Source organism: Falco biarmicus, unplaced genomic scaffold, assembly GCF_023638135.1.
Source record: "Falco biarmicus isolate bFalBia1 unplaced genomic scaffold, bFalBia1.pri scaffold_27, whole genome shotgun sequence".
NCBI classification, from domain to species: domain Eukaryota; kingdom Metazoa; phylum Chordata; class Aves; order Falconiformes; family Falconidae; genus Falco; species Falco biarmicus.
The window spans coordinates 360,013-379,603 of NW_026611833.1; the positions used below are offsets into that span (position 1 = coordinate 360,013).

The window sequence follows — 19,591 nt, forward strand, 5'->3', positions numbered from 1 at the left end:
TGTGCCACTGGAGCCAGTTTAAATGAACGTACCGGGCATTGCACCGGAATAGCTGAAGCGTGAGCGTGTGCTTCTCTCCGCCCCCTTTGTGTGGGCAGTAACGTTTTGTCACCTCGGGATGCTTGCCAGCGCTGCTCTGACCATACCTGCCCTCCAGGCAGCTGGGCACGTGGTGGGCTGCTCAAACTCTGCCTGAAGGTTTCGAGAGGTATGGCTGGTCCCAGATGGAACAGGTTCCAAAACAGTTGTTCTGTCCCGTATCCCGTGTGGAGCACAGATCCAGCGCTGCAGACAGCAGCGGAGTCAGGGCAGTTCCTCCTCCCCATCCTCAGACGGCCCTTTGCTGACCAGAGCTCACTTGGCTGAAGATGACCTGGTGCTGAAGCTCTGTCGAGGAGATACCTTTGCATACTTCTGTGGAGGCGTCTCGGAGGCCCAAACAGAGAAAACAAGTACTAATTCAAAAGAGATAACTAAAACTTGGAGCCATTCCTCTCCACCTCAGTCTTGGCACAACACTGATTTTCTGCTTTCCTGACTCACCCAGCAGTGACATCTCCACATGTGTGGTGGTTGTGAGCGTTGTGCAAGGGTGGAGTTAAGGGATTTCTGGTAACTCCTCCCAACCTTTTTCAAAGGTCACTGGCTCACTCCGGCCAAACTGGAAAGGAAACAAATGCCCGAAGAGCAAAATCCCCCAACATGTCACATCAAATCACGAAGGAGAAGCTAACGGGACAAAGCTGCTTGTTTGGAGCATGTGTATTGCACTCTCTATCATTAATTTACTAATGGTAAATATTTCAACAGGTAATTATGGGACTTCCAGGACTATCCTAGTGGCTATGATCACAAATTATTCATCGGTGGCTCTTGAAGAAGAAAAGCCTTTCTGAATAAAGGCAGTTCTGTAGCTCTTGCTGGTGTTTTGCATTTCAGCTGACTCCCTCTGCCTTCCTGAAGGAGATGACTCTTACCACCAAGCAGAGGCTGGCCAGCACTCGGGAGATGCGGCAACCCCAGATTATCCAGATTCTAGACATGAGCGAAGCCTCCCATCGTAAGGTAGCCTTTTCTTGCCCTTTTCCTTGCTGTTTGATGTGACATTTGAAGAGAGCGCGTGCTTGTGACAGGCTTGCCTCCAGCTTATCTAAATGCCTTGGTGACTAAGTCCTGTTGTTGTTTCAGACTGCTGCCGGTGTGGAGTTCCTTCTGCTGGGGGAAAGGTAAAACATTTTTCCCCAGTGAGATGTTGAAGTCCTGACCTGCGCTAAGCCCATATAAACAACCTCTGTTGAAGTTGGTGGCTTTTGCTGGAGATGAGCTACTGCGGCTAAAGCATGATACTGGGGGAAGGCTGGGGAGGGCCACAAGGATGCAAGCTTGCAATTTCCCACCTTCCTGCTGAAATAGCCAGCCCTTGGTTTGGTGTAGTCTCTGTCAAACGCTTGGGGTCATAGGATGCCCTCAGTGGTGGCAGCGTTGGCCTTTGAGGGCTGAGGGCCTACGGTAACTACTCAAGGTGTAGCTAAAGCAATTGCATGAATGCTTTGGGTTGGAACATCGAGTGGGACCCGTACAGGGTGTTAGATTTTTCAGGCCGCCAGGTACACAGGGGAATGGCCCTGGGCAGAGGGGAGTGGGTGTGCTTTATCTGGATCAATGTTTATTTACACGTGTGTTTAAAGCTGCTTTTCTTACAGATCTGCTTAGTATAACACACGTTCCAAAGGGGTAGATGACTGAGGTAGGCTGTTGAGTGGAAAACTGCCAGCGAGAGACCTGTAGCAAATTGGTTAAGGATTGCCCTAGACAGCGCGTGAGGTTGGGAACGTGTGTGTGAGGACGAGCGCACACAGAACTGGCCGTGTGCTGTGGCCGCTGGCTTCAGCACGACCCTGACTCCTGTGGAGAAGCAGGAGACGTGCCTGTGTCTTGTGAGTGTGAAGAGTTCAGCTGGAAGGGGGGAGGCAGAGCAGGGAGGAGTTTTCTCAAAGTAACGCCTTGGCGCTGTAAGCATTTGCTGTTTCTGTATGTTTTCAGACCTGCTTCTGTAGTGGTATTAAAGAAAATGGCAATAATAGAATATAATGAAGCATCCATTTAAAGCTCGTGGGAAAAGGAGATGCCAAGTCCAGCCTTACTCAGGTTGCCCAGTGATGCTGGGAAAGTACCTGGAACTTACCACCTCATCTGTCGCTTTCTTAACAGCGGTGTTCCTTTCTGGCCTGTCTTCTCTTCTTCCTGGTTTCTGGGCTGTGTGTCAAAAAAGAGATTTGAGGATGTGTTGGGCTCGGTCTCTGTGTCTCAAAGTAAAGATGATCCCCAAACTGTTTCCCATGGGGTCTCCTGTAAATTCTTGGCTTTCCCTTGCTCCACGAGTGCTTACAGCTCTTGCAGTGAGTGCTCTGGGGCTGTGTGACCGTGTTAGCCCAGGGCTCTGCCGGAGGTAAGTGCTGCCTTGCCTTTTGGAGAAGGAGACCTGGAGAAACACCTGCCAAAAGAGCTGCTCGCTTGAGCCTGCTCAGTGTGGCCCAGAAACTTTTGATCTGCTCAGAACACAGGTGGGTGAGCTTCTGTTCCCCTAGCGTGAGCTGGGCAGGCGTACTCACCAAGGGACTGTCCTTCGCTGGAGGCCAGTGTTGTATTCTCTCACTGATGAGTCTTTATCCCCGCGGCTGAAACTCTCTGCTCTCTTTTGCATCTCCAGTTCTCAGCAGTTGCCCCGGAACAGAGCTTGTTTCAGCCTTTCCCATCAGAGGTGGTATTTCAGAGCTACGTCCCCGATGAGGTCTATGAAGTGCCACTGATTCTGAGGAACGTGGACAAGGTAAGTGCTGGGATGTGGAAGTTTAACCCTGTGCTGGAACTGGAGAGCAGTGTCATCCGCGCGGTGCACAGCATAGCCAGTCGCCTGCTGCAGCACAGCGCATCCAGAATAAAACGTCTCACCGCCTTTATTTTGCAAGACAGTGGAAATCTTCCCATGCTGAGGTTTCTCCCCCTGGTTTTGGCTGTGTGTTGGTGGTACCTAGCTGAAAGGAGCTTTTCTGGTCAGCACCTTTCCCCGTGGAAGCCCTGCACGGGTGGGAATGTTGGGGGCTGTACAGTTCTTCCCTGCCCTCGTGCTTTCCCTCAAGCGTGCACCGTGTCCTGGTGGCTCCGTGGTTAATCTCAGTTTCCACAGGGCACCTCTGCCTCTGGGTGAGCTGCACAGAGAGCTGAACGGGCTGTCAGAGCTCGGGGTGGGGTCTTCTCCACTTTATGCTGGAGTAAGTTATAATTAGTGGTAACAGCGCTTCAGGAAAGGTGTTTTGAAACAGCAGTGGAAGCAGGCTGATTTAGCAGCAGCAGCGGGAGGCCTTTAGGTGCCCCTTCAGGGTCCTGCTAAGCTTAGTTGGGTTCTGCTCAGGTTTTCCTGTGACAACTTGATGCTCTGCTTCCCCTTTGGAGAGCCACAGCATGTTCGGGGTAAAGTGCCCTCAAAGGTCTCCACCTTTACTTGAAAAAAACAATCATTTTGAGACTTCCCAAGAAAGTTGAGAATGGAAAAGTTGAAAAATGTCAGCAGTTTTGTTCCACTGTCAAGAGGGAAATTGGGACCTTTTGAACTTCAGCTGGGGAAACGTTTGCTGGAATGAGGCATGTGCCAAGGGCAAGCTGGTGGGAAAAGGCAGGAGGGAGGAAAGGAGCTGAGCTCGGTGTTCTCTCCCTGCGCACTTTCCTACACGCAAGGGTTTCTCTTGATACGTAGCAGTAAGTGCACGGGCAGTAGAGACAGGTCAGAAAGAGGGGTGTAATTAAGGATACTCTTCTGTAATGAAGAGGAAGAGGTATGCGTGAGGGCAGGGTGCGATGGGAAGATGGAAGTGTGCACAAGAGACGGTGAATTCGCCTCCTTTCCAAATTTCCCTGTTGGGGAGGGCAAACAGGTGGACAACAAAAAACAGCTGTCGAGGCATATTGCAGGTGGCAGAACAGCAAGTCCAAGTATCTCCTGAGATAACAGGTTGTGACAGGGATATGGGTGAAAATGGAAGACCCTTTGGCAAGGAAGGATGCGGGTGTGCTCCCTCAGTTATTCCGGGAGAGTACTGCACCATTCCTGGTCTGGCATTTAACTTGGGAACATTGATAAGATGCAGCATGTGTGCCTGCACCCAGGGGATGCCACTGGTGTGATCTGCGCTGAGTTTTGGGCAGTCTTTGCTGTAGGTATCCTCGTCCCTGATTAAAATGTGCCTCAGTCCTCAGTTTCTCTCTTCCTACTCTCTGCTTCATTCCCACTGAGTCTTTGGCTTCACCTGCTCCATTATCCATGCAGCACTTCAAAATGTTTATCTTTGCCAAGTACCAGCCAACAGGCAAACAGTTAATTTGCTCGATTCATGCTTCCTCAAGTGGAAAAGATCATCTGCATTAACATTTCTGCCATTCCCAGTAAAAGACAGTAAAGCTGCACCTTGGGATTTATGTGCCCTGTGAAGGGGGAGGCAATGTGTGAACTGTGGTTTTTTTCCCAAAACAATGTAGTTTTGAAGGTAGTAAGAGCTCAACCATTGGAGAGCATGGGTGTAAAAGTAAGATAAGCTCCAGGGAAATCTTTGGTATGTTTTAAATACAGAAAGACAGAGAGGATAATCCTGCGAGGGTGTTATACTCTAAATTGGTTGGCTTTTGGCGATGTCCTGGAGAAAAGCAACGTTGTGCTCCGTCTCAAGTTTTTTGTGCCAGTTTCCCACATTCCTCTGAATCATACTGAGTTACACTGCATGGTAGCCTGAAGTTGTCTGCCCCATAAAAATCCAGCTGACAGCAAAATATATTCCACATAGAGGCTCTAATCATGCAACTACAGAAGTGCTGTACTATATACTTCCTGCTCTTACCCGTGTTGTAAAATTGCCTTTGTGTCTTCAGGCTGTTCCTCAGCACCCTCAGATGTTCTGGGTGGCTTTTGCTGAAGGTCTGAGCCACACGTGCTCCCCTTCCAAGGGACATGGTGACCAAAATGCCTGTCTGCACTGTGAAGTTGGCTCCTGGAACTCGCTGCCCCAGGACATTGCTGGGTTCCAAGGGCGTTTGGAGAGTTCAGGACTGCCTTGGCCACGGGTTACCAGGCTCGGGTGGGTGGTGCAGAATGAGCCTCCATTTTTTCCAAGCCTCCTGTGGGGTTGTTGTTGATCCGTGAAGCTGCCCACCAGTCCAAATCACCTGCTTCAGACTTTGAGATTTGGCGCTCAGGGGTTGCTCTCTATGTGCTAGGAAAATGCCTGTGTGCTGTCTGTGTGCTGGTGATGCCCCAGAGGTCAGAACCGTGCAGCAGGGTGCCTGCAGGGCCTGCTGGGGGTGGGCAGGGGTCCCCAGGGATCTGGCTTGCCCGCGCTGGCAGCTGCCTGGCTACAGTCACAGGCAGCAGGAGCCTCCGGAGAGCAGAGGTTGGCTTTTAATAATGAAACCACCACCAGGCAGTGCCAGTCATGTATCTCGGGGCAGAAAATGCCTTTGAAGCCCCTAGTTGATAGGCACAGCCTGGGGGGTCGCCTGGCTTTCCATCACTTGGCCAGGTTGCTGGCTCTCATCCTCTGCATCAGCCTTTCCTTGTGGCATATTGTGCTTCTCCCTTGCTTCTTTCCAGCTCCCTTTGGATTTTCCCAGCCATCTCTCTGTTTCTGGGGTTGTCTCTTTGTCTTCCTGTGTCTCCTCCTTTTTCTCTTCATTTGCTGCTTTTATTCCCAGTAAGGCCACAGTATCTGTGGTCCCCTCTTGCTGGTCTGCCTACATGGCTGTAGCACCGCAGCTTGACTGCCCCGCTCAAACCCAGCACGTTAAAGTGAATTTCTTCCTTCCGCCAGGATTAACACGTACTGTTTGGCCTTCAGATAATACATGCCCCTTCTAGGGGCATGTCTGCCTGGATGTGTACGGGCAGAAGCCAGCAGATTCTCTGGGCTTATTGAATACACGGGTGACTTGATTCAGATATTATACCGCCGTGCTGCTGGTGTCTTCCCTGCTTGGCCCTTCCTTCATCGCCCTGCTGCCTCTGGCCTCGAGCTGTTTTGCCCAGGCAGAAGGGATTAATGTTCACTCTTATGTGTTACGTGCATGTACCTCCAGAGCTAAAAGTGCTTTGCGAAGGTGGTATCACCAGGTCTCTTCTCCTCCTGTTTCCACAAGCTGCAAGATCATACTTTCCTGTCTTTTCTGCAGGTTCCTGGGCTGGTGAAGGTCATCTCGGAGAGCTCACCTTATTTCAAGCTGATCAGCCACCATGCTGTGTGCCGCAAGGTACTGCCTGGCATGCTTGCGACTTTCCGCATCGTTTTCTCCCCTGATGAGAACAAGGTGAGACTGGAGGTCCCGAGAGATGTGTGCCTTCAGTGGGAGGTGAACCTGCGGGGCTGGGTTCAGAACAGGGCATCTGCTGTGGGTTTTGAGGCACTGTCCTGGTTTCGGTGGCATTGCACTGGATCTGCAGCTGGGGGAAACTTTTCCTGTGGTGAAGATGATGCTGTCATAGGCTGGAGGCTCTTCTATGCTTCAGACTGTGATTATCCTTCAGTGCTGGAACGTTTAATGCCATGTCTGTTGGCTTCAGGGATAAGAGTGCACTGTGTGGTGGGGTGGCCTCTCATGGTGTTGGTTTCTAGTATCTGACCATTGCTGCATAATTACGGGTTTGCTCTGATAATTATAAATACAAAAGCCTGTTTGCATAAATACAAACCTGTTGTTTGGAGGACCCAAAGCTGAGCCTGATCAGAGTGAGGACCACCACCTTTGAAAACTGGAGTCGCTTCTTGAATGCGTATCGTGTTGGACGCGGTAGTGAGACGGCGGAACGCTCTGTCTGAAGCCGGCACTTTTCTTGCACACCGGTTATAGCCCATGCCGTGCTGCGAGGTTTGCTCTAGGCTGTGGTCAGGCAGCCTGCAGCTGGTCACATCCTGGCTGGCAGCACCATGCGATGCCACCGCAGCAGGGACTGACGAGCTGTGCGTTCCCTCCCTGTGCTTTCCTGGGCGTTTGCAGGGGAAGGTGCACGTGGGACAGTAGGGAAATGGCAGGGAGGGGTGCTGATAAGGTGTTTAGCCATCGCACCTCTCTACTCGATGTTAGGGGCTTAATTATGATGGAAAACGCTAGGGGAATGGCTAGATCCAGAGAGCTTTCCCCTTTCCCATCTGGCAACCAGTTCCCTGCCTCACCCTGGGCTGGAGCGAAGGTGATGCTTTTTCATACCCTCTGTGTTCCAGCCTTGCCGCTGTGCTGCCCCTGAGGATACTTGCCCACCTGTGCTCCAGCTGTGATTCTAGGGGAGAAGATGCGCTGTGCTCGTGGCAGGGAGCCAGCCTGGCCCAGACACGCTGAGCTCCAGATGTCTTTAACCAGCAGGAGGCTGGTGTGCTGCAGAGGACTGAGGCATCTGGAGCGCACACAGGAGTGAAGGGGCAGGTAGCATCTGCAGGCAGAGTGTTAGCCTGGAGCCTTTGGGCAGTCACGCTGGTGTGGCTGTGCCTGCGTGCATGGGGCTGTGGTTGCTGTGTCAGCTGGCACCTATTCCCTGCCCCGTGTGCCGTGCTTTTGCTCAGAGGTTGGAACATCGGTGCTGTGGCCCTGGCAAGTCTGGCACTGTGCCGTGATGTGAAGGGGCGGCGGTGTTACCTGGAGGCTTGTTAACGCAAAAGGGTTTGGTACCTGGCATGGAAGGGAGGAAGCCCTGCAGGGGAACACAGACAGACAGGCTGACTCTTTGCACCAGCACTCTGCTGCCTCTTGGCACAGTTCTTTGCGTGACTTTGTGGGTGATGCAAGGTGAGGGGGTCGCTCTGAGCCAGCTGGTGTTTCTGCACCAGGCCAGAGGTGCAGGCTCTCTTTGGGCACAGCTGTTCTCTCATCTTCCGTTTGCTGCTTAGACTTAGTTGAACACCCTGTCCTATCCTCAAACAGCATGGCTGTAGCAAACTAGAGAGGAAATGCCCTGTGGTGCCTGGCTCCCCATGCTTGTGAAATGATCTGTTGCTTTGGGGAGGGACTGAGAAATTGTTTTACGTCATTCGTATGGAAGGTTAAAATGATGTTGGCCTAGGGCAGTTCTCCATACTGCCCAAGTGACATAAGAGCTTAATCTCACCGAGGTAGGCTTTGCAGGGGACACTGCTTCCTTTAAAATGTGATTGATTAGTATTCATGAGCATTCATTTTTGGGATGGAAGTAAATCGGTTCCCATGAAGGGCAAAGAGCTGCTCTTCAACTACAGAGAAGCAGCAGAGCAACACATGAACATCACCCCAAATAGAAGTAGGGTGAGATAACTCCCAGGAGCACTCATGTCCAGTACTTTGCCCCTTGTCTTGCCCTTGAACTGGTGAGTGTGTGGCATTAGGGAGCTGTGCCAGCGAGGTTCTCTGCACAGCTTGAGCGACACCCTGGCCGTTTCTGCCGACCTGGGTTTTGTGCTCCTTGCAGGGCATTGGGAGAGGGATGTGGGCTGCTTGGTGAGGAGCACATGGGGACTCTACAGCAGAACCAGAATGTTGTATAAATCGAACTTTTTGTCTCATACTTGGTGGAGTGTGAGTCAGCAAAGTGCCGGAGTGCTGTCGCTCAGCTAGAAATGCATCAGTAGCATGGTCAGGATGTGCAGAGCACCTTGAAAAGCCCTTAGCCAAGAGGCAGGCTTTGGGAGATGGTTCTGTAAAGCCACCTGTGTTGGGCTTGCAGTTGCTTGCCTGCAGAGTATCTGTGTGTTAGTTGTGGAAGGCTCAGGAGTGCTGCCTTTGAATAACCCCTACATCTCTGATACTGCATGATCCACAGGGACTGTGGATAACCCAGTGAAGTGGGGTCCGGGCCTTCCTGATGAGGAGCTGGTTTGTGTCATTCTCTTGCTTTGAATCTGTTCTTCCCTGGAGTAAGTCTGACTTCAGTGAAGTCACTCCTGATTGAAAGGAGTAAAATTGTGCCTCAGCCCTAAGTAATAGGGCCATGTGAGTTGTTAGTGGCTGAAATGCCACGTAGCCCTTTCTTGGAAAATGAGCAGTTTCCTACTGTCTCGCAGTCATTTGGGAATGTGCCACGTGCTTGGACTGTCAGAAAAGAAATAGCTGGTGTGCCTTTTGGTTTATTGGCACTTGTGTTATAAATGAACTGCTAATTTTTCTGCTGGGCAACATTTCCAGTTTGTTACTCTTGCTGCTTCTGATTTGCACGTTTCTGTTTTATGGCTCCATTGTACAGCGTGGGTGTTCTCGTGCCAGCCCCTGTTCCCGTGTGTTCTTGCGTTATGGTCTGACGGCCTCTGCTGAACTGGAAACCATTGTGGCACTGACTGGCAGATAAACAACAGACAGAAATACTTCCATTTGTGTGTCCTTCAGGCTTATTAGTAGTTTATTGTAAAGGAAGAAGGAAGTAAGAAGCACATAAAAACATAGCAGAGCTTATTCTGTGTTGCCCTCTTGCTCTTTTCACTGTAGCAGTGCACTGTTTTCAGGCGATGCAAGTTCAGTCTGTGAGGTTTGTGAAATTCATTGCTGATGCTCAGTGGAGACTGAATTAATGCACATTGATTACTCTGAAGTATGACAGGAGAGTGAGTTATTGCATGACTGAAATGAAGTCCTTTAAAATTCAGCCCAGCCCTGTTAGATGTTTTGTTGTGCACAGAAGCCATTCCGAGAATACTTTTAAGATGACTCTTGTGAGGAGGAAAGGGGCAGAAGACCAAGGCAAATGGCACGGCGCCACAGGAACCTGAAGCCAAGTGACTCATTTCAAAGACTCCTGCGAACCGGCGGCTGAGGGGGGCAGGCGCAGGGGCATCCCCTCTGCTGCGAACGGATCTTCATCCTCTGGTCTCTCCTCTGTTGTCACGGCCCTTATTTTCCAGCCTTTCTGATATCAGGGTTTCAGCGGGAGCTTTCCCTGCGTGGCTTGCCGTGTTACCTCATGCTACAAGGATCTTTTCTTTGCAAGTTGGCTGCTGCAAGGAATTCAGTGAAGCATTTGGGATAGGTTATGCAGGGAAACTGACATCTGAGTTTGGGGTTCTGGGCAGTTAGGGTCGATATTGCTGTGACAGTAATTACTGTTAGCCTGAGTTTACAAAGAGCCTGAAACAACACCCAAGACGAGCAGCTGCTTCAGTCTCAGTGGGTGCCAGTTCAGATGCCAGTGGTGATACCTGGAAGGCCAGAGCTTGTAATTTACTGCTTGTCACAGGGGAGCACGAGAAGGGGAACCATCGTACAACTGTCTGTATCTTCCTTGAAACTGAGAGGGGAGTTGTATGCAGGATGAAGTCGTATTTTCATGAAAACCTATAGCCTGAAGCTGTGTCTAAACACAGCAAACTTTAAAGCATAGATGGGATGCAACCCCTCTGTCATCCAGGCACGTTTATTTAGAAACCTGGTCTTAAACAGTCTGCTAAGGGTTTGCAGTTGCGAAGCAGAACAACATTTTGAACTGGTCTCAACTGTGCCCCTAGGCTGCAAGCAAGTGCGTAGCAGCGTTAGCGCCCTGGTAACACGAGGCAGTGCTGCAGTAGAGACTTTGCAACCTGTTGCCCCCAAGGGAGGGCAGTTCAGCTTTCAAAAGCTTAAGGGACCATGGGTTCACAGTGGCACAAACAGCCAGCTTCTGCCTAGCACCCCTCTTGCCTTGGGTTTCCCCCTGTTTGGGCTGACGCTGCATTCAGCCTGGTGCAAGGTCCCACGTTGGTGGGGTGGTAGAGCGTGGCTGAAGGGTCAGCCCGCTCTGAAGTGCTGAGTCAAGCCTTGCACGGGATGCCATGTCCCACGGTGTCCCTGGAGAGGGGGCTTGGAGCATAATGTGCATCTGCATGAATGGCGAGAGGCATCTTTCTCTCTCAAGGTCGCGGTTGTCTCTGTGAAACCAAATCCCTGTTGCTTTAGCCTTGCCCTCAGGTCCCTGGAGAAATCCCTTGTGCATTGCTGTGCAGGTGGTCCCAGCGCCCCTCACCAGCAACGGAGCTGGGAAGGCTGCCTGTGCTTGCTTTTGGGGGGGATTTATTTCTTGGGCTCTTAATTGCATTGCTGTTGATCCATTTGCTCCTTAGCAATGACAACGCCTTGACAATTACTTCCTTTTACTTGCTCCAAGTAGCTCCAGTTGTTGAAGTTCCTTTTTTCTTTATCCTCCTGCTGATCTGAACTTGCATCCTCCTCTGCCTACCTGGCACCTGAAAGAGGGAGCTAAGTAAATATGGCATGCCAAGACTTAATAAGGCAGGTAGCTTTCAATTGGCTTTGCAATGCCTTTGTTACAGTAGTGTGGCCAAAAGAACAACAACAACAAAAGCAAATAACATTCTTCATTTGCCAATGAGTTTCTGAGGATCGAAACAGTGCAGGACGTGAAGTACCCAGATAATAGGTGCTTTAAATTCATATGGGCTGCCCATAGCTTTTATTTTAGAGGGCTTAGGCTGCAAGATTGGGTACAAAATTGCCAATTCAGAACGACTTGCTGAAGATGAAACGCTTTCCTGAAATGCGGTATTAAATCATGCAGGTTGCTTGCTGCAGTTCCCTTCCTAGTATTTTACCTTCCAAATAGGAAAAGCAAAAGCCCTTCTGCAGTTTCTAGGGTGAATATTTGAGATGTCTAGAAAAGGAGATTATTCTTTTTGTCTTGGGTGGGGCAGCATCTGTATTGACAAGCTTAAACCCCAGCTGAGCAGGTGGTAGGCGAGGTGCTGGGTGGTGGGTGAGGCGCTGGCTGTCAGCGCTTGCGTTAGAGCAATAGGTACGTGTCTGTGCCTGGGCTGGCTGCCTTAGGGCCCTTCCAGGAGGGGATGGGGACGGGAGCAGGAAATCCCAGCTGTGGGGGAGTCTGGATCGGTTCTGCTGAAGGGAGTTTGCTGCTGTATGCAATTCCTAAATCATTAAAATCCTAAAGCGCTTGCTGCTTCAACAGTGATAAAAATATCAAATTAATTAAAAGCACTGAGGAAAAAATCAGGGCAGCCAGTGAGTGACGAGAAGCAGAGTTTTTATCAGCTCATCCATAAGAGCGCTGCTGGGGGTAATGGCTCCTGGCCCTATGGCAGCAGATTTACCGCTGATTTCAGTGGGGGCAAGGTGATAGTTCCAGCGCAGCGATGCCACGCCATACATCTGGAGACTGCTCTGCTCATCTCTACAGTAACATGATTTTGGTAATTTGATTTGCCTTCCTGCTGCTAAACGCCAGACAGCCGGGGCGCGGGGGGGATTGCCTGGCTCTGTTCTGCAGAAGGCAGTGGCTGGGACTGCACAGCCGGCTTTGCTCTGGTGGGGTGTCTGAGTGTCCCCCGTGTGCAGCTCCCGATGCCGCCTGCCTGGGGTGGGTGTGCTAACCAGGCACGCCGTCACTTACTCCTCTAGAACAGACCTTACAGAGGGGTGTGATTACGGCATCAGCCAGAGCTGTCTCCTGTGTCCCCTGAGGCTGGGTGAGATGTAAAGGGAAACGGAGTTCAGACACAGGAAGAACTAACACCCTTTAATTCTAGCGCAGAGGTGGCATAGGCTGCTGAGGGCAGGGGTGGAACTGTTAGCGCTTTTAGGTACTTGTGAAACCTCTCGCAAAAACAGTTTGGGTCTGGAGCTGAGCCAGCTCTGGTGTGGGGAGATGGATCAGGTGGCTTTTGAAGGGTGCGTGTCCCCAGCCTTGGCCCTATAACGCTGTGAGAAGGGGCAGGAAATACAGCCGTACCCTGCACTGCCCTGACGCTGCCGCAATTACCGTGTCCAGCTTGTGAAGTATTTCACCGAAGACTGACCGTTGACTATGCATGTGGTGAAGTCCTTTTGAAAGTGTACCTGAGCATCCCCTGCCAAGCTTCAACGAGGTCGCCGCGTTGCTGGCACTGGAGTTAGTGCTGTGGCACAGCTGGGTTCTCAGTGGTGCTTCCAATAGTCTGCAGTGGCGATCGAAGCAGGTTGCGTTAGTGCTGTGATCCCTTGCATGAAGAGACTGTTCTGGTGTCTCAGAATCAAAGCATCAGATAATTGTGGTGCTGCCCGCTTGCTGCAAAAGCAGGTGAATCAGTGGGGTTGTTTCTTCTTTGCAAGTTAACGACCCTGTGCAAGTCATGCTACTGGAATGAAAGCTCATGAAGGTAAAAAGTACTGTGTCGTTACTGAATGATACTGCTACAGTCATAGAAAACAGCAGTTTTCCTTCTGCCGTGGGGAAAGTACTAAAAGCATTGTGCTGAGATTGTTTCTTTCCCTGCAGGATTATTTCCACGAGCTCATCTGCATCACAGAAAGGGGAGAAGTTTGCTGTGCCTCTCCGAGCTATAGGTGCCCGAGCTATCCTGGACTTCCCCGACCAGGTGAACTTCTCAGCCTGTCCAGTCAAGTACAGCACCCAGAAAACACTGCTGGTTCGCAACATCGGTAACGGGGCGGCCCGCTACTGCATCAGCACTCAGAGGTAGGGAGCTCATCTCTTTTTGTGCAAAACACTGTTGTGTGATGGTATAGTTGGTAAACAGCAACAAAAAGGAGCCAGAGCATGTGAGCTGCTGTACTGCTGCCGTGGCTGGAAATGGGCAGGGCACGTGGGGTTTGCTGTTGATTATAGTGTTTGAAGCATGGCGCAGCCTCTGCTAAAACTCTGCAAGCTGCAGAGTGGAGTTTTATAGTGCAACGGTGTCTTCAGTGCACAGTCGTGCAAGACTGATTCTGTTAGATTGAACGAGCAAATGTAGGAAGGCAGCTGGACTGCCCTTGGGCTGTATAAGATCCTGCGGGGCAGACGACAGCTCTAGGAGCTCAGTTCCTGAAGACCAAAGGCAGTGTTAAGAAATGGGCAAGCTCTGAGCTGGTGGAAGAGACATTTAAGAATTTATCATCAGCTTTACCAGCAGTTTGTCTATAGTAGCAGGTGCAATCAGAGATGATAGATCAAAGCAACTGGTATTGAGACCCTGACAAAAACCCTGTGGGGTCCAGAACCTGGTTTTCCAGTAGGTTTGATCTGGTCCCTGGGATCCACTATTCTTCATTAGAATGAGCTCTTAAGTGGAGATGAGCTGGCAGCGGCTTCAAACCTGCACTTTAGCCCCAAAGCAGAATGCCAATGGGCGCACAGGCAAAAGGTGCAGCAAATACCTGGTGCGTGGGTTGGGAGCCTTTTCTAGAGCTTTGTCTCTCTCAGATCTCCTGGAAAGTGCTCTAGCATGCTGTAGTAGCTACCAGCAACCCCCTTGATCTTCAGAACCTTCTGAAATGGTTATGTGGCCCTATTGGCCAAATATACCCATTCCCTGGGAGGCCACAAGCACGTGGCATTTCGGCAGTCTCCTGGTCAAGCGCCTGATGTGTGCTGTGTCGTGGACAGCCTGTACTGTTCCTCTTGGTCTGAGAAGACAGTCACTGGTTTTCCAGTTTGCTGAACTGGAGAGGATAATGTGTTTTGGAAACTGCACCTGCAAGGAAACCACTTCAGCTGGCTGGTAGTTAGCTCCGTGTTGCTTGGTCCCAGAGGTTTTGGTGTAGGAGCTGAGGTCCAGAATGCAGCAAAGACCTGCTGTCTGCCTTAGTGCACCTGAGTTGCTTCGGTTTCTTCCCCAGGAAAACAGGGGTCAAGAGAAGGCTCTTTGCTCTTTCTCCTGGGAAATGTGAAGGTCCAAGAGGCTTCTACCAAAGCCTGGCAAGGCTGTTGAAGCAGGCTTCCAGGATGCTGTTCAAGCAGGCTGCTTCTTTTCACTGTGGAAATACATAGGCAGGAACTTGTAAATCCCTGTACAGCTTCCCTCTGGGATTTCCAGATCTAGTCGTCACCACCAAAACAAGTACCCAGTCGTGTGTAGCATCTCTTGGCCATGTCCTTGCCAACTGTTCTATTGAGTGATACAGCGTATGTTGAATCCTGCTTGATACGGATTTTATGCTGAACTTCATCAATTGAATGTTTCAGTCCTGATTTGCAGCAAAGGGATGGGAAGCGTTACGAAAGCTTTATTTCAAACTACACAAGAAAGTACAATTCTGAAGAACTGGATTGCATGTGTGCAGAGATCAAAAGCTGGTAAGATTTCCCATGTCAGCCAAAGGCATCAGTCATCTCTTCCATTTTGTTATGAACTTTTGAAAGCCAGTTTGAAATTTCAAACTGATGATCTTTGAATATAAGCAGCGTTTTATTCTAATTAGGTCGTCCCCCACTTTCATTCAGATTTCTTTTTTAAATACTCTGAGGTTCCTGTCTTTCTGCTCTTTTATTTTTTTTTGCTTTAAGTGTTCAGCAAAATGTCATAATGAATTCCTCATTGGGAACTTTCTTAAAGGTTGAGTTCCTCTAATGCCTGTGTGTCTACCATCTGCCTATATATATGCACAGATGTATAGGAAATAATATGAGAAATCTGGGGAACATGTGAAATGGAATTGGGCTGCTGGAGAAGATAAAATCCTAGAATAACTTTGGAAGAGACCTCTGGAGATCATCTGAGCAAACACAGTGCTCAAAGCAAGACCAGTGTCAAAGTTTGATCAGGTGTGCACTCAACACGAAAAGTAAGACCAAGTGATACCAGCCTTCGTCTTTCCTTCTCAAGGCTGTGCGAAGCCATTTATCCCAGCATCTCCCTGTATGTGCTGTGCTCCAGCCCCTAAGCTCCTCTTCTGTAGAAAGGCTTTCGTGCCCACCAGACTGTACTGCCAGGGATTCTTCCATCCCAAATACAGGTTTTTGCATTTTCCATCCCTCGGCTGCATGCGGTTCTGCTGTGTCCCCTGAATAGCAGCCCAGCCCTCCAGTATCTCGACTGTACTCCCCCAAGCTTGTATCCTCCACTCAAAATCTGAGTGCTCCCCACTCTTGACCAGGTCACCACGTCCCCTTGCAGCCTGGGAGCAGAACAACCACGTTCTCCCTGTGCGATGAGGCCATGGTGGGCCAGGAGTGGTTTTCCCAGCCAGTGCTGGGGACTGCACTGGGTGACAGTGGGTTCCCTGCTGCTTGTGCTGTGAGCAGTTGCTCAGGTGCCTGCCCCGAGGTCCCAGGTGAGCTCAGTGGCTCCAGCAGCCCCAGCAGAAAAGAACTGACCTCCCAGCTGGCATGACAAGTTGGCTGGAGAGTCTCACCAATACACTGCTCCACAGGCGAGTAGGTCATTAGCTGTTAATTGTCTTTGAACAACTCTACTTACAGAGGCTTTCGCGGGAGAGACCGCTTTCCTCCTCATGTCAGGGGATTAATTTCCCTGCGTTAGAGGCTGTAACCAAGGCTGCATCGTTATTAACGACAGGGGAAGTTTTTAGTTTAATGTCATGCATGCTTTTGAATGACTCCCATAATGGCTGTTCAGCATCACAAACACTTAAACCTGTGCTTTGGACATTAATGAGTGATGTTTCCTGTCCTGGAGAGCTTAATGTGTAGATACGAGACGCAGTATTTAAGAGTTATGGCATAGGTGGTAGGAGTGCCAGCCTTACAGACTTACATTCAGGACTGTTTTAGCTTCTTCCTATTTAGTGGAGAACTGAAGCAGCTTTAGTGTGTGCTTAACTTTTGCTGAGTACGGATGTAGTGTTGTGTTAAAGCCAATATTAATATCACGTAATAGCTTTGTGTGCCGCTATGTGTAAGCATGCGTGCGCGTGAGAGGGGGAGGAGGCTTAGTGGAGTAGAAGGGAATGAGAGATCAAAGTTTGTAGACCATCAGCTGGCCTCTGTGTCCTTTATACTCTCTCTGCACGACTGAGACTTCTTAGCTGCTGCAACTTCTGTCTTCTGGCCTGGGCGAATTCAGGCTCTTGCCCCTTTGCAAGGCAGCTGCAGGCGCCACAGTTTCCTAGTCCACGGCGCTGCTCCTGTCACCTCTCTGCCTCCTTTCTCAAGATTCCCTTCTCTATGGCATCAAGTGTAACCTACCAGCTTTCACCTGCAGTGCATTTTTCAGCCCATCTCCAATGCTAACCTTTCCTCTCGGTCAGTACCGCGAGCTCTGCTCTTGCAGCGGGTCACTTCATAAGGACATTCCTTGCCTCTTACAACTTTATCTAAGGACTTGTGTGGTGTATTTCACTCCACGGCAGAGCTCTCAAATGAATCCACGGGGCCAATTCAGCATCCTTCTGCTGTTGCTTGTTCAGAACTCTCCCTTGCCATGGTATCTACCAGAAAACGTGGCCACGTTTTGACTCCTCTTTAATAAGGGCGGGGGGGGGGCGCAGGGACCCTAACACCAAAGCACTCCCCATTATGCAGCTTGGCTTTGTGCCTGTCCTCCCCCTGCATGCCCATACCCAGCTGTTCACTGCATAGTGTAGTAATAAAAAAAATAATAATAGTATAAATATAAAAAGTCTTTTCCTGCCGTTCTCATTGTTAAGGCTGGTTATTGAGTTTCTTCTCCACGGCATTCACGGAGATAAATGTCATTCCAGTACATTTCAGTTGAAAATGGTGCCTGGAAGCAGATCTCAGTGCAGCACTGCCTTTTCCTGACGTTACACTGTGCTGTGCTGTGCTATGGGTTAGAGAGGATCTGTCTGAGAAGGTCCATTTAGGAATGTCCCATCAAGCTCTGGAAGCTCAGGAAATGATCCTACATGGCACAGTGCTAGGAGCCGCCTTGCATCCCTCCCTGCAGTACCCATTATACTACACGGAGGTGTGGGGCTGGAGAGTTACCATGGGATGTACAGGGATGTGACAACAGAGCCTACGTGCAGGGAAAGAGGGAAAGAGAGAGCTTGTGAGATGCTGGCTCTGTGCAGGATTTTTTCAGTATGGAGATGGAGTCTTGGATGCTTTGACCTAACAGACTGTGTTTACTGGAGTGGTTACAGTGCTCGACTTTGGCTTTTATACCATTACCAAAAAATTACGTATGCCAAGATTAAGTGATCTTTGGGGTTTTTTTCCTGCAATAGGTCTTAGTTGACAGAGGGGGCAATTCAATCACCAGTAATATAACTGTCGGTCTTGGGGTTGGAGGCAGCTTTTAATGAAATCAATTCTCACAAACTCAGATGATTTTATAATGCAAATTAAGGCACCAGTGGAGTTAAGGGGTCTTGGTTGTAGAAGAGAAACATACCATGGGACGAAGTATGTTGCAGCCTCGTTGCACGCTGCACTGACTAAATGTACGGTTGCAGGAGAAAAGGCAGCGCGGTAGTCGGGAAAGCCTGAGCCACAGAATTGTCAGCGTTGTTCACTTGTCAGTTGGTTGCTAAATTGCCAGGAGTATTTTGCCCGTGGTATCCTCATGGGATTTAACTTTTGCCCAGCTTTGTCAAGATGGGGAGCTGATGCCTGGTGAAAGCAAGCAAGATGTAAACGCCAAGACAGATCGCAATGAAATTGCTTACTAATCTGGGGTTGTTCCCTTTCTGAAGGGCAATTACAGGCAAGATCTCAGCGGGTTCTGCTGGGAAGGTCTCCCTCAGATTGGTGCGGCTAGATGAGTTTATACAAGCTGGGGATTGCAAGGCACCGCTGGGAGATCTGGACCTGTGACAGTTTAGATGTTGTACAACAAAGCAAATGTACAAATGGACGTAGTTGAAAAGCATGTCAGAAGAAGAGCTATTAATAAACCTCCAAACCTTATCTTTCCTGTTTTTTCAGGAGCAGTAGTGATTCACTAACAGGGTAGATCTAACAGGACAAGAATTACCGTAAAGAACAGCTCACAATTAATGGCTAAAAGGCCAAAGTTTAGCCTGCCAGCTTCGTCTGTTGGCAGTGGTTTCCGTGTGGCTATTAGTGTGTCAGGGACGTTTCCTTAGCATCTCTTATCTGTAGGCTGCAGGGAACAGCTTAGTGATGTGGACTGAAGTTCAGAGTTCAGGTTAAGCATGGACCTTACATCCCTCTGGGTCTTGGAAAACCAGGTCTATGTGAGGGATACCAAGCTCCTGCTACAGCAGGAACCAAGTTGTCCTGTGGGTACAGCGTGGGGTGGGAGGCAGGAGGTGCGGTGTCTGACTTGTGCTCTGTTTCTCAGTCCTGAGAATGAGTCCTGACCTCGGTGGGATCCTCTTCTCTGGTAATTTGAAGATATGAAGGTATCTACTTTCTCGGGCATCCCCTGACGTCATCCTCAGGAGTGTCATTCCCATCCCAGCTATCTGAGGGCAGGGGTATGCAGACATGGGGATGGAGTAGGAAGGGTATGGGATGGGAGGTAGGGCTCAAGTGTGGCCTTTAACCAGCAGCTTTTCTGTTCCGGCAATGTTTCTGGTAAAAATAATGAAATAAAAAGGGGGGGGGGGGGGGGGGGATTTTTCTGTGCCTTTCCCACAGCAGGCAGTGATCCCAGCCAAGCACCAGCAGAGCCCTGCCCAGTATAACCAGGCACAACCCCCAGTGCAGGTGCAGGGCCATGTAGAGCAGCCCGGTTCTGAGGCTGGCGGCGCCTTGGCTTTCCTCCTCCCTCTCAAAAGTCTCAGGTCCAGCACGTGAACATTGCGGGCCCAATGCTTCCCCATTAGTCACTGGCGATGTTCTTGCTAGTCGTGATGGGAGCAGGTCAGGCCCCCAATTGCATCAGTGTCTCCTTAATGAGCAGGAACTCCAGCAATTTCATCAGCTGTCACTGCTTCCATGAGC

General features: G+C 50.1%; 1 pseudogene; it reads left to right on the plus strand.

Moving 5' to 3' along the window:
- Positions 1 to 19,591, plus strand: part of LOC130143368 (hydrocephalus-inducing protein homolog) — a 66,608-nt pseudogene that overhangs the window by 297 nt on the left and 46,720 nt on the right.